This window comes from Saccopteryx leptura, chromosome 4 (genome assembly GCF_036850995.1).
Source record: "Saccopteryx leptura isolate mSacLep1 chromosome 4, mSacLep1_pri_phased_curated, whole genome shotgun sequence".
Classification (NCBI taxonomy): Eukaryota; Metazoa; Chordata; class Mammalia; order Chiroptera; family Emballonuridae; genus Saccopteryx; species Saccopteryx leptura.
The window spans coordinates 105,529,884-105,549,497 of NC_089506.1; the positions used below are offsets into that span (position 1 = coordinate 105,529,884).

A 19,614-nucleotide genomic window follows, 5' to 3' on the forward strand; every position below is an offset into this window, starting at 1 on the left:
TCAGACTAGATTACAGTCTCCCCTTATCCACACGTGATATATTCCAAGACCCCCCAGTAGATACCTGAAACCCAGGATTGTACTGAACTCTGTGTGCTATATCTTTTTTGCTATACATTCATCCTTGTCTCTTCAAGGAAACACCTTATGATTTCTCTTTGGCAGATTCAAATTGCCAGGTATCACCACTCATGTACTTGGAGGTGATTAATAAGTAAAGTTAAGGTTACTTGAATATAAGCACTGAGATATGACCACAGTTGGCCTGAACAAAGATGACTAAGTGACTAACTGGCCTATAGCATATACGTGTGGATGTATTGGACAAAGGGATACTGGACAAAGGGATGATGATTCATGCCTGACCAGGCAGTGGCGCAGTGGTAGAGCATCGGACTGGGACACAGAGTTCCCAGGTTCGAAACCCCATGCAGGCTCATCTGGCTTGAGCATGGGGTTGCTGGCTTGAGTGTGGGATCATAGGCATGACACCATGGTCGCTGGCATGAGCCCAATGTGTCTGGCTTGAGCAAGGGGTCACTGGCTCTGCTGTAGACCCCAGGTCAAGGCACATATGAGAAAGCAATCAATGAACAACTAAGGAGATGCAATGAAGAATTGATGCTTCTCATCTTTCTCTCTTCTGTCTGTCCCTCTCTCTGTTATAAAAAAAAGAATAATTCACATCCCAGGTGGGATAGAGCTAGACGGTATGAGATTTCATCATGCTATGCAGCAAAACAAACAATTTAAAACCTTTGAATTGTTTATTTCTAGAGTATTCTATTTAATATTTTTGGACCATGGTTGTTGACCCCTGGTAACTGAAACTGTGGAAAGAGAAACCAGGGATAAGGGGGTACAGAAGGTTAAGCCAAAGAGTATGAACTTTATCCTAATCTATCTTTTTTATTTATTTTTTGCAGTAGGCAGTGCAGGCAGGGCACAAGGAAATGATAATGATCAGTCATAAAATATCTGTAGAGATCATCTATAGTTTCTCATAGTTCTAAACCTTTAACTTTTTTCTTATTACAACTTTAAAAATGCTTGAGGGAGAATCCAGATCATTCCTTTGTCTCACATAAATACTGAGTAATGGAAGTGACTAGAATAGAACTTAAAACTATTTTACTTATTCAATTGTTTGTGTCCATCTCTTTCACCTGAATGTTTCTTCCAGAAGGGCAGGCCTGAATTTTTTGTTGACCACAGAGCCTAGCAAGTGTTTCACACATATAAGATGTTCAATAAGTATTTTAATAACTTGAACAGGTAAGTGAATTAATGAATAAGTGATAGTTACTAAAACACAATAATCCTTTATTGACTTTGACTACATTTCTTCTGGGAATTTTCCCAAGTTTGTCATTCTATTACCATTCGAAATTAATTTTAGAATTGGGTGAGTCTGCTATATTCTTCATATGCTCTGCATTTCAGTCTAGCACAACTGAACTGTTTTATAATTTTAATTTAGGCACTCTTTCAAGATTTGTGCCAGATTTGTTAAGTTTGGGAATGACTTTAACCTGTGATTTTATTTATATTTTTATCCACAGATGAATATGCATCCTTACACCATGAATTAATGGTGTACATGTGAGATTAAACTGATGAGTCAGAGGGAACACTGTTGGGTGAGCATGTTTAGAAATAGAAAAAAAAGAGATGGTGAATCCTCAAAAAATATATTAGGCTGAAATAAGTACACATGTAAACTTACATTTTCAAATTAAGTGTAAGTTTCAAGCCTGACAAAAATAAGTAAATATTTTTAAAAGCACATTTTTTCTTAAAGGTAAAACATTAAAACAAAACAAAACCACTGAAGCTAAATGTAAATAATCTCAGTTTTAAAAGGCAGAGCACATACATTTTTCTCCTTAGATTTATTTTCAATATAAAAATATATTGAGAGAGTTAAAAGATATTTACTTTTTATAGCAAAATTTTGCCAGATGAAGAAGCTTTAAAATGTTGGCCTTATAGACATTTCTAGGAATTTATTCTAATTTAGGAAATAATATGAAATGTTAAAACAGATTTATGCCTAAAAAAGATCATCGCGACACCATTTATAAGAAAGTAAGGAAAATAGCTTAAATAACCACTTATGGAAATAGCACTCCATACAAGTAACATTATTATGCAGTCATTGAAAATGTTTTTGTAGAGTTTTAAATAACTTGAGAAAACATTTCTGATAAATTATTATGAAAAAGGCAGTATACTAAAACAGTTTAAACTTCATAAACTTAAAAACTGTATGGAAATATGTGAACTACAATAGTCATTGCATCTAAATAAAGGAATTATGGGTTTTTTTCTGTTATCTTTCTAAAAATATTTTAATATATTTTCAATTTTTTTTTACCTTTGTGTATGTACTACTTTTATAATCAAAAAAAGAAATCCAGTACTCACCATAGATATGTTTATGTCCCAATGGTACGTTTTCTAATTTATCTATTTATTTTTTTTACTTTTTTAATTACGTGAGAGCAGGGGAGGCAGAGAGATAGACTCCCACATGCACCCTGACCAGGATCCACCTGGCAGCCCCCCTATGGAGCAATGTTCTGCCCATCTGGGGCTTTGCTCTGCTCTGCAACTGAGCTCTTTTTAGCATCTGAGGTGGAGGTCAGGGAGCCATCCTCAGGGCTGGGGGCCAACTCACTTGAGCCAATTGAGCCATGGCTTCACAGGGGAGAGCAAGAGAAAGAGATAGAGAGAGAGAAAGAGAGAGAAAGAAGGGAGGGGGAGGGGTGGAGAAACAGACGGTGGCTTCTCCTGTGTGCCCTGACTGGGAATTGAACCTGGAACATTCACACACCGGGTTGACACTCTGCCAACTAGCCTGGGTCCCAATGATATGTTTTCATTATCATCATGTGAGTATAAATATTGTTGACCAGAAGAAAGGTTTGATATTATTTTAATTCAAATAATGGAGTTTTCAAAACAAACACTGATACATATCCTACAACTTGTAAAATTATAGTGGTTTAGTATAATTTGTTAATTATTTTGACATGGTAGGCTCTCAGTATGTTCACTGATAGTTGATAGTGGAGATATCTCAATTCATTTACCAAGTTCCTTGAATCTGTCAGTTAATAACTCCCAACAAGAGTTTAATGATATGGTATGATGTCAAAAATCTGTCTATAAATTTGCCATTAGTTTGTGAGGTGCACTTTTGCTAACTGTTATTTTGTATGTCAAGAAGAATGGTCTCTTGCCTGACCGGGTGGTGGTATGATGGATAGAGCACTGGCCTGGGACACTGAGAACCCAGGTTGAAAACCCCGAGGTTGCTGGCTTGAACATGGGCTCATTCAGCTTGAGTGCAGGGTTGCTGGCTTGAGTATGGAGCCATAGATATTACCTCATGGTTGCTGGCTTGAGCCCAAAGCTTGCAGGCTTGAAGCCCAAGGTTGCTGGCTTGAGCCCAAGTTTGCTGGCTTGAACAAGGGGTCCTGGCTCAGCTGGAGCCCCCCTAGTTGAGGCACATATGAGAAAGCAATCAGTGAATTACTGAAGTGCCACAACAACAAGTTGATGCTTCTCATCTTTCTCCCTTCCTGTCTATCTGTCTTTCTAGCTAGGAAAAAAAGAAAAGAAAAGTGGTCTCGTAAGAGCAAACATTTTACTAACACAAAAGAGAGAGAAATTTGTTCTTTGTTTATTTTGGCCAGCTGTGAGCTTCAAGTAATAAATACTCTGTGATCTAACATCATCACCAGTAAAAAAGGTTTCTTGTGGAAATAATCAGCAACAATACTTACCTTGCAGGGTTGTTATACGTTGTAGAGATCTTATATGTAAAGTGCCTACTACAGTAAATGGTGGCTATTATAATAATATATAATATTACATGACTTCTTAAGTATTAATATTCCTCTTATAGAGTGAATTGAAAAAATACGAAGTACAGTCCATTTAAAACTTTTTTCTTGATTTTCAGATAAAGATGGGAAATGAAGGAAGACCACAAAACCTTCCTATCCAAATACTTTACAAATTGGGCAAAACAGAGAATAGTAAATATTCTAAGAACATTACAGAAGTAGCCAAAAAATGTCTATAACCTAAACTAATGATGGCCAAAGCAATATTATTTCAAAACATGAATTTCTGACAAGAAATGAAATAGGCATGACTAGAAACTGAATTCTCACCAAAAGGAAAGACAGGCAATCCCAACACATTCCCTTAGACAACTCATTCTATTTTTCAAGACAGTTATGCCTTCTCTCTCCTAAATCTCCCACGTCTCTACTTCTTACTTCAAATTGTTGTTTTGTTGATAAAGTTGTCACAAGAGAAACTCTTATTTCCAATACTAATCTACCAACCTGCTTTCATCTCTACTCATATATACTCTCTACCTTTATAAAGGATCAACTATCCTCCTCCTATCTAAGGCAAACCTCTCTATTTATGTCTCAGACTCCATCTTGTCTTGTATAGTCAAGGATTGTGTTCCTGTGACTATTCCCTCCATTTCCTACATCTTCAATTTGTTCCTCTCTACTGGATTATTCCAGTCAATAAGCATACTGCAACATTTCCCATCCTAAACATAGCATCACTCTAGACACCACATCCCTCTCTACTTACCGTATTTCCCCATGTATAAGACGCACCTTTTCCTGAAAAATGTGGGGTCTAAAAACTGGGTGCGACTTATCCAGTGGTTGAAGATTTTTTTACTTGCATTTCCTCCTTTTTTTTGCGCGGATGAGGAGTTGTATGAATTTTACGATGAATAAAACTTGAGTTCAATAACTATATAATACACTTTTTTTCAAATTTTGCGCCCCAAAATTAAGGTGAATCTTATACATGTGAGCGTTTTATACATGGGGAAATATGTATGGTACATGGTGAGTAGGAGTCCATTTTTCTGCTCCCCTTTATAACAAAACTTTTCAAAGACTGTGTACACTTGCAGTCTCCACATCCTCACTTTACATATCTCTTCAATCCATTCTAGTTATGTTTACTGTCTCCACAGTTCCACCCTACCTGCCCCTTTGGAAAACATGATTACACTTTTACCAGGTCACTTTACTCATCCCAAATGTTTGGGACCCCCATGCACATTCCTCACTCTTTTTCTGTTTCTCCAGCAACATTCATTTCCCCCAGTCATCTCTGCAACTTTTCTGATTTTAAATATTGTCAGTGTTTTTAGGACTCCGAAAATTCATTTTATAGCCCCTAATTGAGCTCTGAACTCATATTCAACCTTCTTCCTGAGAACTCTACTTAGATGTCTAATAAGGACCTCAAAATTAGCACATTCACATCTCTTAATTTTCCCCAATTCAATTTACATCTCATCCATGTATGAAAATGATATTTTTATCCATTTGCTCTTGCTCAATGCAAAAACCTAGAAATCATCATTAATTCCACTTTGTGCCAGTTTTTAAGATGTTGCCTCTTTAACAATAAAACCCTTCTGTACTCTGCTTTGTGATGCTGGGCCTGGGACTTTACAAACTAAACTATATTTCTATTTTGCCAGCTGAATTCTTCCTACAGTTTGTCAATAAGGGTTATTAGAGAAAGACTGAGTCAAGAAGAAGGAACAAGGACTTGTTCCTTTTAGGTTTTCTGCACTTGTTAGTATTGCTCTAGTTACTAGTCCTCCTTCTTGACAAGGGCACATAGCTCCAAATTTCAACTTTTTTTACTCTTCAGTAACCAGCCCCAACATACCCTCTCAGAAGTACTGCAAGCAAATGGGCAGCACCCCCTCCTCTGAGGCCAGGGTTCCAGCTCTGCTGAGTCTTTCCTCATAGCTTCCGGGTTTAATAACTTCCTATCTTCCCCGTGTTTATCCAGTACCAGGGGCAGCAGATCCTTCCTGAAGTTGCTCTATTATCTCAGTACTCCCTCTTTCCTTTTTCAGTTCTGCAACACTTATCTGATCAATTACTCATATAGTAGTCACCCCTTACCCACAGTTTTGCATTCTGTGATTTTAGTTAACCCAGAGTTAACTGCAGCCTGAAAATATTAAACAGAAAATTCCAGAAATAGGCAGTACATTTTAAATTGCATGCCATTCCAAGTAGCGTGACAAAATCTTGTGCCATCCTACTCCATCCTGCCCAGCATATGAATCATCCCTTTGTCCAGTGTCTCCACTCTGCATACACTCCCCGCCCCTTAGCCATGTCGTAGCTGTCTCAGTGTTCAGATCAACTACTGGAGTATGGAAGTGCTTGTGTTCAAGTAACCCTTATACTACTAGCCTAGTGCTTCGTCACAATGTCTTCATCACATTCCCCTCAGTTCATCTCATTGCACAGTCACTTATCACCTCACATCATCACAAGAAAGGTGAGTACAATACAATAAGATATTTTGAGAGAGAGAACATTCATATAAATTATAGTATATCATTATAACTGTTCTGTTTTTATTGTTTTTAATCTCTTACTGTGCCTAATTTATAAATTAAGCTTTATCATAGGTGTGTAAGAAGAGACATAGTATATGTAGGGTTTGGTGGTATTATTAGTGATTTTGGGCACCCATGGAGTGGTCTTATAATGTGTCCCCCACCTAAAGCAGGGTATTGCTGTTGAAGTATTTTGTGGCAGCCAGACTGGCTTCCCTAAAGCACTTACCACCTCCCTGCTTCTCATCATACTAAAAAAAATTTCAAATCCCTCACTAGGGCCCACCACCCCTCTTGTGACCTGCCCCATCCCATTCTCTAGTCTCATCTTTCACCACCTTCTGTTTACTCCGTTGGCTCCAATCATCCTGTCTTGGACATGCCATCTTCCTACAGCATGGCCTTTGTCCTTGCTCTTCTCTCCATTTGGATTACCCAGGTGTCCTAGCTCACTGCCTCACTGCATTCAGGTCTCTTCTTAGATGCCATTGTAGAGAGGCCTGCTTTCACTGCTCTCTGTAAAATGCACAATTCCTTCCCCCACCCTTCTAATTCCTTACTTGGGTTTCTTATTATTACTACTGGACTTTATAAATTTCTTTACTTCTTCCTCCTCACCCTCACTAAAAGCTTTACAGCTTCATAAAAGTAGGGATATGATCTTATTTACTACTGATCTTGGCACTTAGTAAATTCCAGCTGACAAATGAATTTAATAAATAACTTGAAGCAAATACAGAAGTAGACCAAAGTAGTTGCAAAGAAGATAATATTCTAGCAAGATAAAGACAATATAGAATAGCCTGATTCAGCTCCCTGAGTATGTGATACAGCGAATGGATAAGAAAAAGCACTTAAAGATGTAATAAAAGAACATTTCCACAAAATAATGAAAGAACTGACTCTGTAGTAAAATATATATATAAAAAAATACACACAATATTCAATATGGAGGCATCTCATGATTAAGCTATTAATGATAAAGAATGAAGGAAAAACTTTTCAGACCTCTAAGCAGAAAATGAAATAACGTGAAAAGGGAGGAAATCATGTTGGCCTTAGACTTCCTCTAAGCAATATCAAAGCCAGAAAACAAAGGAAAAACTGTCTGCACAGTTTTAAGGCAAAGCCAGGGTAATCCCAACTATTATATCTAAATAAGTGCCACTTAAGAATTACCGAAAGCTTGATCAGGTGGTGGTGAAATGGATAAAGCATCGGACTGGGATACAGAGGACCCAGGTTTGAAACCTCGAGGTCACCAGCTTGAGCACAGGGTCACTGGCTTGAGCGTGGGATTATAGACATGACCCCATAGTCACTGGCTTGAGCCCAGAGGTTGCTGGCTTGAAGCCCAAGGTCACTGGCTCGAGCAAGGGGTCACTTGCTCTGCTGTAGTTCCCCCGGTCAAGGCACATATGAGAAAGCAATCAATGAACAACTAAGGTGCCGCAACGAAGAATTGATGCTCCTCATCTCTCTCCCTTCCTGTCTGTTTGTTCCTATCTGTCCCGCTCTCTGTTGCTCTCTCTCTTGCAAAAAATAAATAAATAAATTACCAAAAAAGGCAAATACTATATAACGTCTATGAGTCGATGTTAAAAAAAAAAAAAGGAAACTATTTAATTAAGGACAGATAAATGATGAATGAATATTAGTAACTAGCATTTGGAGAATCAAGACACGTTATGAGCACTGGATTTTAAAATCCAGACCAAGAACAAATGACCAAAAGAATTAGGATTACAAAATAAAAATAAACATCAATACCTTGACTTTGTAAAAATAATTATATAACCAATAAAAATGCATTTTTCCTATCAGTCTATTGGCATTTTTACATTTGAAACATACAAAAAAATGTGTCCAAACAATAAAGTTTTTTAAAGTTTGGATAATTTAGAAAATAAGATCTTTTATGGCAAATATACTTTTTAAAAATAACTTCAACAATTCCTTCAGTTGATCTTGCTACTATCAAATTGAAATTTAAATGTCTGCCTGACCTGTGGTGGCACAGTGGGTAAAACATCTACCTGGCTTTATCCCGGCTTGCCTGGTCAAGACACATATGGGAGTTGATGCTTCCAGCTCCTCCCCCCTTCTCTCTCTTTCTCTCTCTCTCCCCTATTTAAAAAAATAAAGAATAATATTAAAAAATAAATTTAAATGCAATACTTTATTATTTAAAAGTAGTGTGCATGTTCCCATCTTAAATAAGATCATATTTGTATAATTGCATAAAAATATGCCTTCCATGAAGTTAATTTAATATTGATGGTAAAATAATCTGGGATCTCTGGAGATTTGAAAACTTTCCTGTAACTTGTTTGAATTATTTATAAGTGAACATATATTATTTTAATGAAACCAATAAATATATCCTTAAAATACTATTATCACAACAACATAAATCTACTGAACACTACTAAACTGTATACATTTTCAAATGGTTTAGTTGGTAAATTTTCTTTTTACTGCATGTAAAATTTTTTAAATTTAAAATGCTATTATAAAACTTGTAAAATTGATCTAGCCATTATAATTAGTTAACAATTGAATTTTGATTCTACCAAATTTTCCCCAAATCAATTTTGCCACCAAACTTTACCCCTCAAATTATACCCTCCACATAATACTCTGTACCTGTCTATACCCTATATAATTTAATTTTAGAAAGCATAGATTATTCACTAACAGACATTGTTATAAGTACACAAAATGAAAAGGTACTTATAAAAGGTAACTAATAGCCCAGGCCAGGTTGCTCAGTTGATTAGATTGTCATCCTGATATGGCAAGGTTGCAGGATGTCCCATCAGGGCATATACAAGAGAATGCATAAATAACTGGATCAACAAATTGATGATTATCTCTCTTTTCCTCTTTCTCTTCCCCTTCCTCTTTCTCTAAATATGTAAATAAAAAATTAAAAAAATTAACTTATATGTTATGTTCCTTTATTCAGTATCTTAGGTTATAAGAATGTAAGTAAGTACAGTGGTACCTTGACACAGGAGCACTTTAAATCACGAGCAATTTGAGAGATGAGCAGTCACTCGTGGGATTTTTTGCTTTAAGACACGAATGGATATTTGAATCATGAGCTTCCACCACCCTCCACTAGATGGCCTGCCAAACGGTCTGAAAGGGAGGAAGAAACAAACTTCCATGGAAAGGTTTTTGTTGAAATGGCTTCTAAGTGAAAGCAAGGAAAGTGGGGCAAAAAAGCCAAAAGTCAGTGAAGAAGATGATTGTTGGGCAAATGAGTTTGTAAAATTTGTATTTTCTGGCCCTGGCTGGTTGGGTTAGTGGTAGAGCGTTGGCCTGGTGTGCAGGAGTCCCAGGTTCGATTCCCAGCCAGGGCACACAGGAGAAATGCCCATCTGCTTCTCCAGCCCTCCCCCTCTCCTTCCTCTCTGTCTCTCTCTCTTCCCCTTCCGCAGCCAAGGCTCCAATGGAGCAAAGTTGGCCCAGGTGCTGAGGATGGCTCTGTGGCCTCTGCCTCAGGCACTAGAATGGCTCTGGATGCAACAGAGCGACGCCCCAGAGGGGCAGAGCATCGCCCCCTGGTGGGCATGCCGGGTGGATCCCAGTAGGGCGCATGCGGGAGTCGGTCTGACTGCCTCTGTTTCCAGCTTCAGAAAAATGCAAAAAAAAAAAAAAAAAAATTGTATTTTTTGAGTTTTCTCAATTTTATTGTTAAAAATGGAGCTGGGCAGCTGTCTGTGAAATTGCTAATTACCTTCCTGCTTGGGAAGGGCCATTGTTATGCTAATGTCTCCTCCCCTTCCGCCAGCATCTTCGCCTGTGAAGGTAAATACACTTCATAAGCCAGTTTATTTCTTTACATTCTCTCATTATGTATGTGTGTATATATATACATATATATGTATTTGTTATTTATAAAGTACATTTTCTTATTTAAAAGCATATAAAACAAAAAATTCATATGGTTTTTGGGGGCTGGAAAGGATTAATTCCCATTAACTTAAATAGGGAAATTCGATTTGACACATGAGCAAATTGAGTCATGAGCTTGGCCATGAAACAAATTAAACTCGTGTGTCAAGTTACCACCGTATTTGTCATTTGATTTACCCGTATTTCCCCACGTATAAGACGCAACTTTTGGCCTGACCTGTGGTGGCGCAGTGGATAAAGTATCAACCTGGAAATGCTGAGGTTGCCGGTTCGAAACCCTGGGCTTGCCTGGTCAAGGCACATATGGGAGTTGATGCTTCCAGCTCCTCCCCCCTTCTCTCTCTGTCTCTCTCTCCTCTCTCTCTCCCTCTCTGTCTCTCTCTCTCTCTCTCCATTTCTCTCTCCTCTCTAAAATGAATAATAATAATAATAATAATAAAAAAAGACGCAACTTTTCCCAAAAAATTTGGGGACTAAAAACTGGGTGCATCTTATACAGTGGTTATAGGGTTTTTTTACTTGCATTTCCTGCTTTTTAGTGCTTGTTTTTGTGCTCATTGTTGAAGACGGTGATTCATCATCATACACAGATGAAGACAAGTTCATGGATGGGAGTTGTGACAGTGATGAGTTGTATGAATTTTATGATGAATAAAACTTGAGTTCAATAACTTTATGTAATACATTTTTCCCCCAATTTTGGGCCCCAAAATTAAGGTGCATTTTATACATGGGAACATTTTACACATGGGTAAATATGGTACATATTTGAAAGAAAACTTTGAATTTTAATTTTTTTCTGATTGTTAAAATAATATGTAGTCATTGTAGAAAACATGAAGAAGAATATAAAAATTACTATAATCACATTATATGTTTTAGTATATTTCCCCCTGCCCTTTTTAGGTGCATATAAATAAAGCATTTTTAAATAAGTGAGAAATAGTTCTATAACCTAAAATTTTAACTGTACATTAAATATTTCTCTGGCATTATTTTTAGTGGTTGAAAAATATTCCATTAGATTACTTCACCTTTGTTTTATTTACTGCTCCTTAAATGTTGAATATTTAGATTGTTTCCTCTGTATAGATACTGTAGTATATATAAATGTTCAATTTCTTAATTTGATTATTTCCTTAGGATTGGTTCCTGAGAGTGGAACTACTGTATTAAAGATTTGGACATTTCTTAAACTCCTGAAAGGTAATATAATAATTGATGAGATTGTAAATTTCACTGTACTCTTAGCAACATTGGTTATTAGCACTTCTTTTCAGTCTTTCTCAATCTAATGGGAAGACTCTGTAATTTAATTTGGTAAAGTTGAGTGTTGTTTACATAATCATATTAATAACTTTACTACCTCAAGGACTTATAATTCTTTGTCTTCTCCTTGATGCTTACTTAACAGAGAGCCTTGTCCAGAACTGAAGTCATCTATTTTTTATTGGCTTTGGCAATATTTCTTTTAAAATAAATTATATTTTGAATATATAGAAAGGTGAAGAAAACTAACATAAGGGGTCCAAATTATTTCACTTAAAAAGTAAGACTGTATTTAGTTCTTTATAGACTATTAATACTATCAGCTAGCAATATATTTTATTTTTTAAATTTCTTTATTGAAATCATACTGAGATTGTTTAATGTGCCATTTTCACTATGGTACTTCCTAAAATGCTTCTAAATGCTTAATTTATAAGGTTAAGAAAAACAATCACTAGATAACTACTTTGAAATAATTTCCTCAACCCTGCCTTCATCAAGATGCCTAGAACAGACTGGCTCACTTTCAATTTTCTTTCATGTTATCATTACTATGATACCATTGTATAGATAGGATAATAAGCATTCTAGCATACAGAAAAAAAGCATCTGTACAACTGTAGGGCACGGTTTGGGGTTGTTCCTCCTTTGGAACTGCATTACGTAATTTAAAAGTGTTTACTTAAGCTCCTTTGGGTTGCTTCCATGGTAGCTGTGAAGTCACAATCAGGAACAGTTTTGGCCTGATAACAAAGTCTGTTAGTTTGACATGAGCACTGTATCAGTTTTATTTTTATTATTGCTAATAAGAATCTTTAAAAACAAAGATGCTTCATTCATTTTGTTTTTTAAAAACATGCTACTTCAAAAACCATTAAGAAGTACACACAAAAAACAAAGGGTTCATAAATGTAAACTTGCTTATTATCTAGATGCACTGATTTTAAAACTTATATTCTATAATATGAATTCAGTTTTATTTTCACTCAATATATCTATAAATATGCAAAGTCAGCAAAATATGATATATAGCGGTATTAGACAGCTTTTAAGAGAATATGAATTATTAAAATGGCCTAAGCACTATTTCTTTCTCTAAGTCATAAAGGAAGTCTAAGAGAACATCAAAGATATATAAATTATGTCAGTTTTATGAGAATTAAAAAGGTATATGCTATAAGATTATTTACTTTTGATTACTCAATGAAAGGAACTATTTTCAGTTCCTTAGAGAACTCAAGCTCATTTACCAACCAAGTAACTATTATTTTTTTAAAAAGCATGCTACTTCAAAAACTCTGTGTACCGATTTTAAAGAAAAATAATGTGGTCTGCATTGAAAACATGGGAAAAGAGTCACTTAAATTTTGTAATGTAATAACCAAGTGTTATATCACCTTCAAGGAAACATACAAATTCTTATAAACTACCTAAAATCTCAACCATCCTTTTGGAATTACTGAATTTTATGAATAAACTAGTCTAAGTCAAGATTCTGACATCTAAAAACATTTCTTTTTTAGAAATGTCATTTCATTTTAATTATGTAATATGAACTTATTATAAAATTACTTATTGGAATAATCTCCATAGCATTTTGCTTTTTAACTTTGAGAGGTAATGGCCTTGCTAATGACCAAGTGATGCCCAAAGTCAGGAACAATTTATGGAGAGATCAGAAAAACTTTTAGGACCTGATCATTGCCCTAGGAGTATAACCACTGTGGGGGTCCTACCTAGTTTGGGAGAGAGAGGTGTCTGTGTTAAGCAGGCCTGACCTGGAGAAATGTTCATAAAGGAGAAGGGGAGAAGGTTATGAGGGAAACTGCCTATTCAGATTGGCTTGGGATTAGCTTTGCTGTAACAATTAAATGTTTGGGTTTTTATATTTCTTTCTAATATCAAAAAGAGGATGTTTATTTAGTTCCTTATGTTTAAGCATTTTAAGTAAACAACACATTGTTTATAAATCATTTTATCTGATTTATAATGTGTGGTGATTTTAAACAGCAATTTTTTTAGATCCTTTTTTTTAAAGTTTTATTTATTCATTTTAGAGAGGAGGAGGGGGGGAGGAGTAGGAAGCATCAATTCCCATATGTGCCTTGACCAGGCAGGCCCAGAGTTTCAAACTGGCGATCTCAGCGTTCCAGGTTGACACTTTATCCACTGCGCCACCACAGGTCAGGCACATAGCAAGTTCTTTAACACACCTCCCATTAAAAGATATAATCTAATTTCTCTTTCTAGAATATGTATGGCATTAGTGATTTGCCTCTAATGAATAGAATCTGGAGGTGATGCTGCATTATGTCTAAGGTCATGAAAGGTAATAATAACTGCTTCACTTGTTTCCCAGTCTTGAGACCCTGGAACCTAGCAACTTGCTTAGAGAAGGCCCAGACCACAAGGGGAGGTCAAGAGTAGGTGTTCTGGCTGATAGCCCCAGCTAGGTCCTAGCCTTCAGTCAGTCCTAATCCCTAGACATGCCAGTAAACGCCTTTAGATGATGCAAGCCTCCAGCCTATGAGCTGTCCCAGCTGATGATGCCAAGGGGATCAGAAACAAGCTGTCCCTCCCTACAAAGCCCTACCCAAATTGTATATTCATGAGTAAAGTTAACATGTGAAACCCCTAAATTCTGGGGTGTTTGTTATGTACTTGAGTCCCTGCTTCCAAGAAATCTGTAGCTCAGCATAGCTGTAACAAGTAGGTAGGAGATAGAGGAAGCAAAAGAAAATTCCTTTCCCTCCACTTTGGTTTCCTTAGCCAGACTGAAATCTTAGCACCTCCCAGTACTAACTGTTGGTGATTAAGTGTGGTTTTGAAGTGCCATTAGGAACAAAAACACCATCATGGGGACCCAATCTGTCTGAACTTTTTCCTTGAATGTTTAGTGGCTGAGCAAGGAAAAACGAAAGCTTGATTCCCTACACTTCTTTTCTTCTCCCCTAAGTATCCCTAGTTTCAGAAAAAAGGGAAGCAAGATTTAATCCTCCACTCATCTCCCTTCTGAATTAGAATCTTTCAAAAGGTGCTTTCTTTGTCATTGAATGAGTACACAGCCTTTTCATTCTTATAAAGGGACCAAACCAGCAACAGGTTTTCATTTCTTATCAAGGAAGCAGGATTTACTAATCAAAGTTATAAACTAGGGATACCACACTTTAGTCCAGTGGTTCTCAAACTTTTTGAAGTTGGGACACATTTAAAATCCTACAAATAATTGTAGGTGCACTATATACAAATTTCTGAGAAATATGTTACAATAATTAAGTATTAAAGAAAAAAAAAGTCCAAGCGTGCTTTTATGGTAATTAAATGGAATAAATATGACAAAATTAAATTTATTCTGACATTAAAAAACATTTTTATGTTATATATTTTGAGTTATGCTTTTTAGAATTCCTAAAAAAGAGAGATTAAAAAATTAAAAAATGACAAAATGGTTATCTTTTTATATATATAGATACATTCATAGTAAAATGTAGTAAATTCGGCAGGTCCCAGTACAAATGTGTTAAGTTTTTTCACTCTTGTGTTTATGAGGAACATGAGCCTGATGTGTCCTAGTGATTTCTTCAGTGTTTGGGCATATATTTGAAAGGCAAACTCTCATTTCCTTGTCAATACATTGAAGAATTCCTCTCTTTACTCTTAATTGTGTTGAGGGTAGAAAATCCTAATTCACATAAATAGGATGTTGAAAATTGTAGTAAAATATTCAAAGCTTTTTTAGATATTTCCACATATTCTTTTATACAAATTCAAAAGGCTTCAAGAGACAATTCCTTATGTTTAATCATCAATTCAAAACCCCCACCATACATATCCTCTTAACTTTACACCAAACAAGGGATAGAAGAAACTTGTCTCCAGTCTTTCCAGGGAACATGGGGGGTAGTGTAAACAATCCAGCACCACAGCTTAACAGCCTTTTGCAACCTAATCAGGCAAGTGAGGTGGGGGGTTGGGCAGACTGTCAGCTTACAGCCAATTTCCCACACCTCTGTGCCCCAAAAATCTAAACTTCAAAAACCCTATTGGTTTTTTGGTCCCCAACAGGCACATATTTCTCTGGAATACCATAGGGTGCACCTGGAAATCTTCTAGGGCACACACTTTGAGAACCATTGCTTTAGTTACTCATCACTGTCCTTAGAGGTTCCTCTGGCTCCTCTCATTTCCCTAAATGTGGGTGGGCCCCAGAGTTCCCTCCCCAGAATCCTTCTCAACTAACACACTCCCTGGTCCACTTATTCACTTCTGTGGCTGTACCTAATTCCTACAGTTTAATGGCTCCAAAGAGCCAGACCTTCCTTCCAACCCTCCTGGGATAGTTCTCGAATACTTTAAATTCCATAGGGACAAATCACAGTTCTTCCTCTGGATGTGAGGCCCACTCCTTTGTCCAGTCCACACCCTAGACCAGAAATTTCAACATCCCTTGCCCCACAAAGCCAATCAGCTTCCCATCCTTCTGAATCCCTTTAATTACTTTTCTTGAACCTCTCTTCTCTTTTCCCCCTGCCACTAGGTACACAGCAGTGGTCCTAGTCAATTCCTACTTAGATCATAGGCGGTTTTACAGTCCCATCTCCAGAACCCCAGCCAGTGTAATCTTCTCACACCTGACCATGCCTTTCCATTAAAAGAAGGTCTTTTCATGGTTTTCCCTTTCCTATAGGTTTTAATCTTGAGGTCCAATAGTCATTTATTTACTCACAAAGCACAGTAAACCCTTTGAAGTTGTATTCAAAATGGTGCATTGTTTTCCATAGATTCTTAAAAGGGAATGTGTACCCCAAAAGGCTAAAAATTTGTAGGTCTCAGGCTAAAGTCCAAATTCCTCAACACAGAATACAAGGCTCCACATGACCTGGCCTTCCCCATCCTTCCAGCTGCATTTCTCACCCCCCTCTTCACTTCCCACATGTCCTACCCAGACTTAGTTTGCCTTAATTCTTCACTGCAAGCCCTTGTGTATGCTGCTTTGCTTCTCAGTTCAGGAAACCCTTTCCTTTCTTCTTAGCTGGCCTAACCTTTGCCATCCTGGAAGCCACCTTGAAAGAAGCCACCTTTCAAAGAAGTTCAGGTCACCCTACCTGCAGAAATTTGTGCAGGCTAGGCAAACGGGGTGTGAATTCTGACTTCCCTGAAGCCAGCCTACCAATTGCTCTTTCTCTTAGTATCTACCTCCTGGACTTTCAGATTGAACCCCAGGCTGTTATTATACATTTTTGTAGTGCTTAAATAGGAGGGAGAAATTGGGGGTAAATATGTAATTTATACTTGCCAGCAGACTTTTGATAATAAATCCCATACTTTCCTATTACAGAATGTTGTATAGGAATGTTCAACATCAAATTAATAAAGGCAGCTCTGATATTCAGAGATCCACTAGGAGTTAATTTATCTGAATTGCTGTTCCTGATTTACTGCGACACCACCCAAAAAGGGCAGTCTACCATTATACGTACCTAAAATCATTAACCCTGGAAGATGTTCCAGCTTTTTTGGATAAATCCTGTTCTGCCTAGTCTGCTAATATCTTACTTACAGAATAAGCTCTCTGTCAAACCTTTTCACTTTTAAAAGTCTTATAATTGTTGCCTCCAACGCAGCTCTTTGCCCTTTTTGGGCTGAGGATCTGTGAGAAGTGTATTTCTCTGCTCGTAATGCATCAACTTATAAGTAAAGCTCACCTCAGTGAGTCACCAAAACCCTAAGTTTCCCCAAATAAAGAAGGCTGGAATGCCATCCCCTGGAATGGTGACAGGCTCCTACCACGTATCACCGGCGCTGGACACTAGGCCCGCTCAGGTGAGCGGGTAACCGACCACCCGACGTCTAGGGAACGCGGGCAAGGCCGCTGATTTCCAGCCAAAAGTCGACAGTGTCGGACTTCTGGAGAGCCAACAGCGCTCCCAGGACGCCAGGGAACTTGGCCTTGACAGCTCTGGGGCCGTCCCCGCCCCCTCCCGAGCTGGGAGCTGCGGGGGTGGGGGTGGGGGCAGCACCAACCACCGCCCTGCACCGCCTGCCCTGGCACACAATGGAGCGCGTTGGAGCAAGTGACTAAGGCTGGGATTCAGGACCCAGGTCCAGGACTCTGGACCGCTGGGGAAGCATGCTGGGGCCAAAGCCGTTAAGAGAACCCCTATGTACTGCGCCCACTCCGCACTTCGAGAAGGCTGCTTGCTAGTACTAGAGGCTGAGGAGTAGAGATGGGGGAGGGAGCGGAAGTGCCACCCCCTGCAGTCAGGGGACGGTGACGTCACAGCTACTGTCAGCCTGTAGCAGTAGTGTCTGCCCACCACATGACCCAAATCGGCTCGTTGTCGTCGTCGTAGTCCTCCTCCTCCTCCACCTCCTCCTCCGTCCCCCGATTCTCCACCGAATCCCGCGCTCGCTCCCTCCACCCAAGCCCAGGCTCCCACTCCCCCCCCCCGCCCCTTCCCCCCCAACTTTCGTCCTCCCTGCTCCAGCAAGGCTGTCAACAGTGCCAGCTCCGCCCCCTCCCCCGCGCCCTGTGTAACCGCCACGGCGGCGCGGCGGGCTGGCGCGCTCAGGTTCCCGGCTCCTGGAGGAGCATGCCCTATGCCTCCTCCTAGCCCCCCAATTCTTGGTGCGCTGGGTGCGTGGGCGCCGAATCCAGGCTGTGTGTCGGCGTGCAGTAACAGCGCTTTTCTGCTCAGCCGTGCTATAACAGCCGCAGGACCAGCGGAGACGCCGGGTCCGAGCTCCGAGGGGGCGAGTCCCTGGCACGTCTCCACCGGGGGTCGGCCCCCAGGCGGGAGGCGGCAGCCGGAGACCCGCCCTCGACCCCCACCCAGCTGCCCGCGCGCCTTGCCGGCGTTCCCGCCTCCGCTCTCCCTGCTGCCTAGGCGGCGCACGCTAGTCCTGCCTAGTTTCTTCTCGGGCGGCGGTGCGGGCACTGGCCTTTCGACTGGGGGGCAGGCGCGGACCGCCTTTTGAGCCCGCTCGGCCACCCCGCCGTGGACTCCTGGGATTACAGATTTGGTGCTGTCATTGCTGCGCCTCGTTCTATTTTCCCCCCTCAATTCCTTTCTAAAAGTAGAAGCTTTGGGGAGGGGAAAAGAAAACCCAGTGCAGAAAGGGGCGGTACGGACTGACCTGTCAACGGTGGAGAAGGAAGTAAGACCCCTGGCCGGGGCTAGCTCTCCAGCCCGCGCAGGGACCGGAGCTCTGGGTTCGTGCGGAGCGGCGCGGCGGCAGCTGTACTTCAGCTAGGTGTCCCCCCTCGCGGCGCAGCCCCGCCGCGTCCGCCCCCTCCCCGAAGCCCGCTCCCAGCCCCATCACCAGGGACCAGGGAACCCCCTAGCTCGATTTTTTTTTTGTGCAGTTTCAGCAAAGCTCCGAGGAAGTTGGTCCTTTTGTTCCACTATTTATAGATTGCGTCAACATTGCGAAAAGGAGGAGGCGGAGCGGTAGCCCCTCCCCCTCCCCCCACCAGCGCCTGGGAGAGAAAAGCCCCAGCACACGACCTAAGTACACAGCGCGCTAGTCGCCCGCCTGCCCCTGGCCTCCAGCTCGCCGCTCTCCCCTCCTCCAGAGCGCTGCCAACCCGGTCACGTGCCCGGCCTGGAAAACTAGCTACCGGGGGCTCTGCGCCGCCTGCCAGGCTTCGTGGCTGCTGCGGCTGTCTCGCTCACCCGTGCTCCTAGCTCGTGGGCTCTGTGGCCCAGGCGTCGCGCACAGCGTGGGCACCCTCGCCCTAACCACCGGCCGGGGACCCCTGGGTCCATGGCTCGTGGGTGTTTTTGCTAGCTTTTTGCGCTTCCGCCCTCTTCCTCCCTTCCCGCTTCGGGAGCGCCACCGCCCTGGTCTCAGAGAGCGCGCGTTTGGGCCTCGCCTGGGAGTAAGGGGCCGGACTTGTCCCTGGCGCTGCCACTTTCCCAGGCCTTGAGATGCCTGTCTCCCCTGGGCCCCGCATAGTGGGGTAGGGGCGGGAGCCTGCGGGGTCGGGGGTGGCTCGC

At 40.3% G+C, this 19,614-nt stretch overlaps 1 long non-coding RNA gene across 1 annotated transcript in view; it reads right to left on the reverse strand.

Moving 5' to 3' along the window:
• Positions 1 to 18,966, reverse strand: part of LOC136402909 (uncharacterized) — a 92,654-nt gene extending 73,688 nt beyond the window's left edge. The window contains exon 1 of the long non-coding RNA XR_010751052.1: positions 18,752 to 18,966. This is a non-coding gene — a long non-coding RNA (uncharacterized lncRNA). The remainder of the gene's footprint in view (positions 1 to 18,751) is intronic.
• Between the last annotated feature and the right edge of the window lie 648 nt (positions 18,967 to 19,614).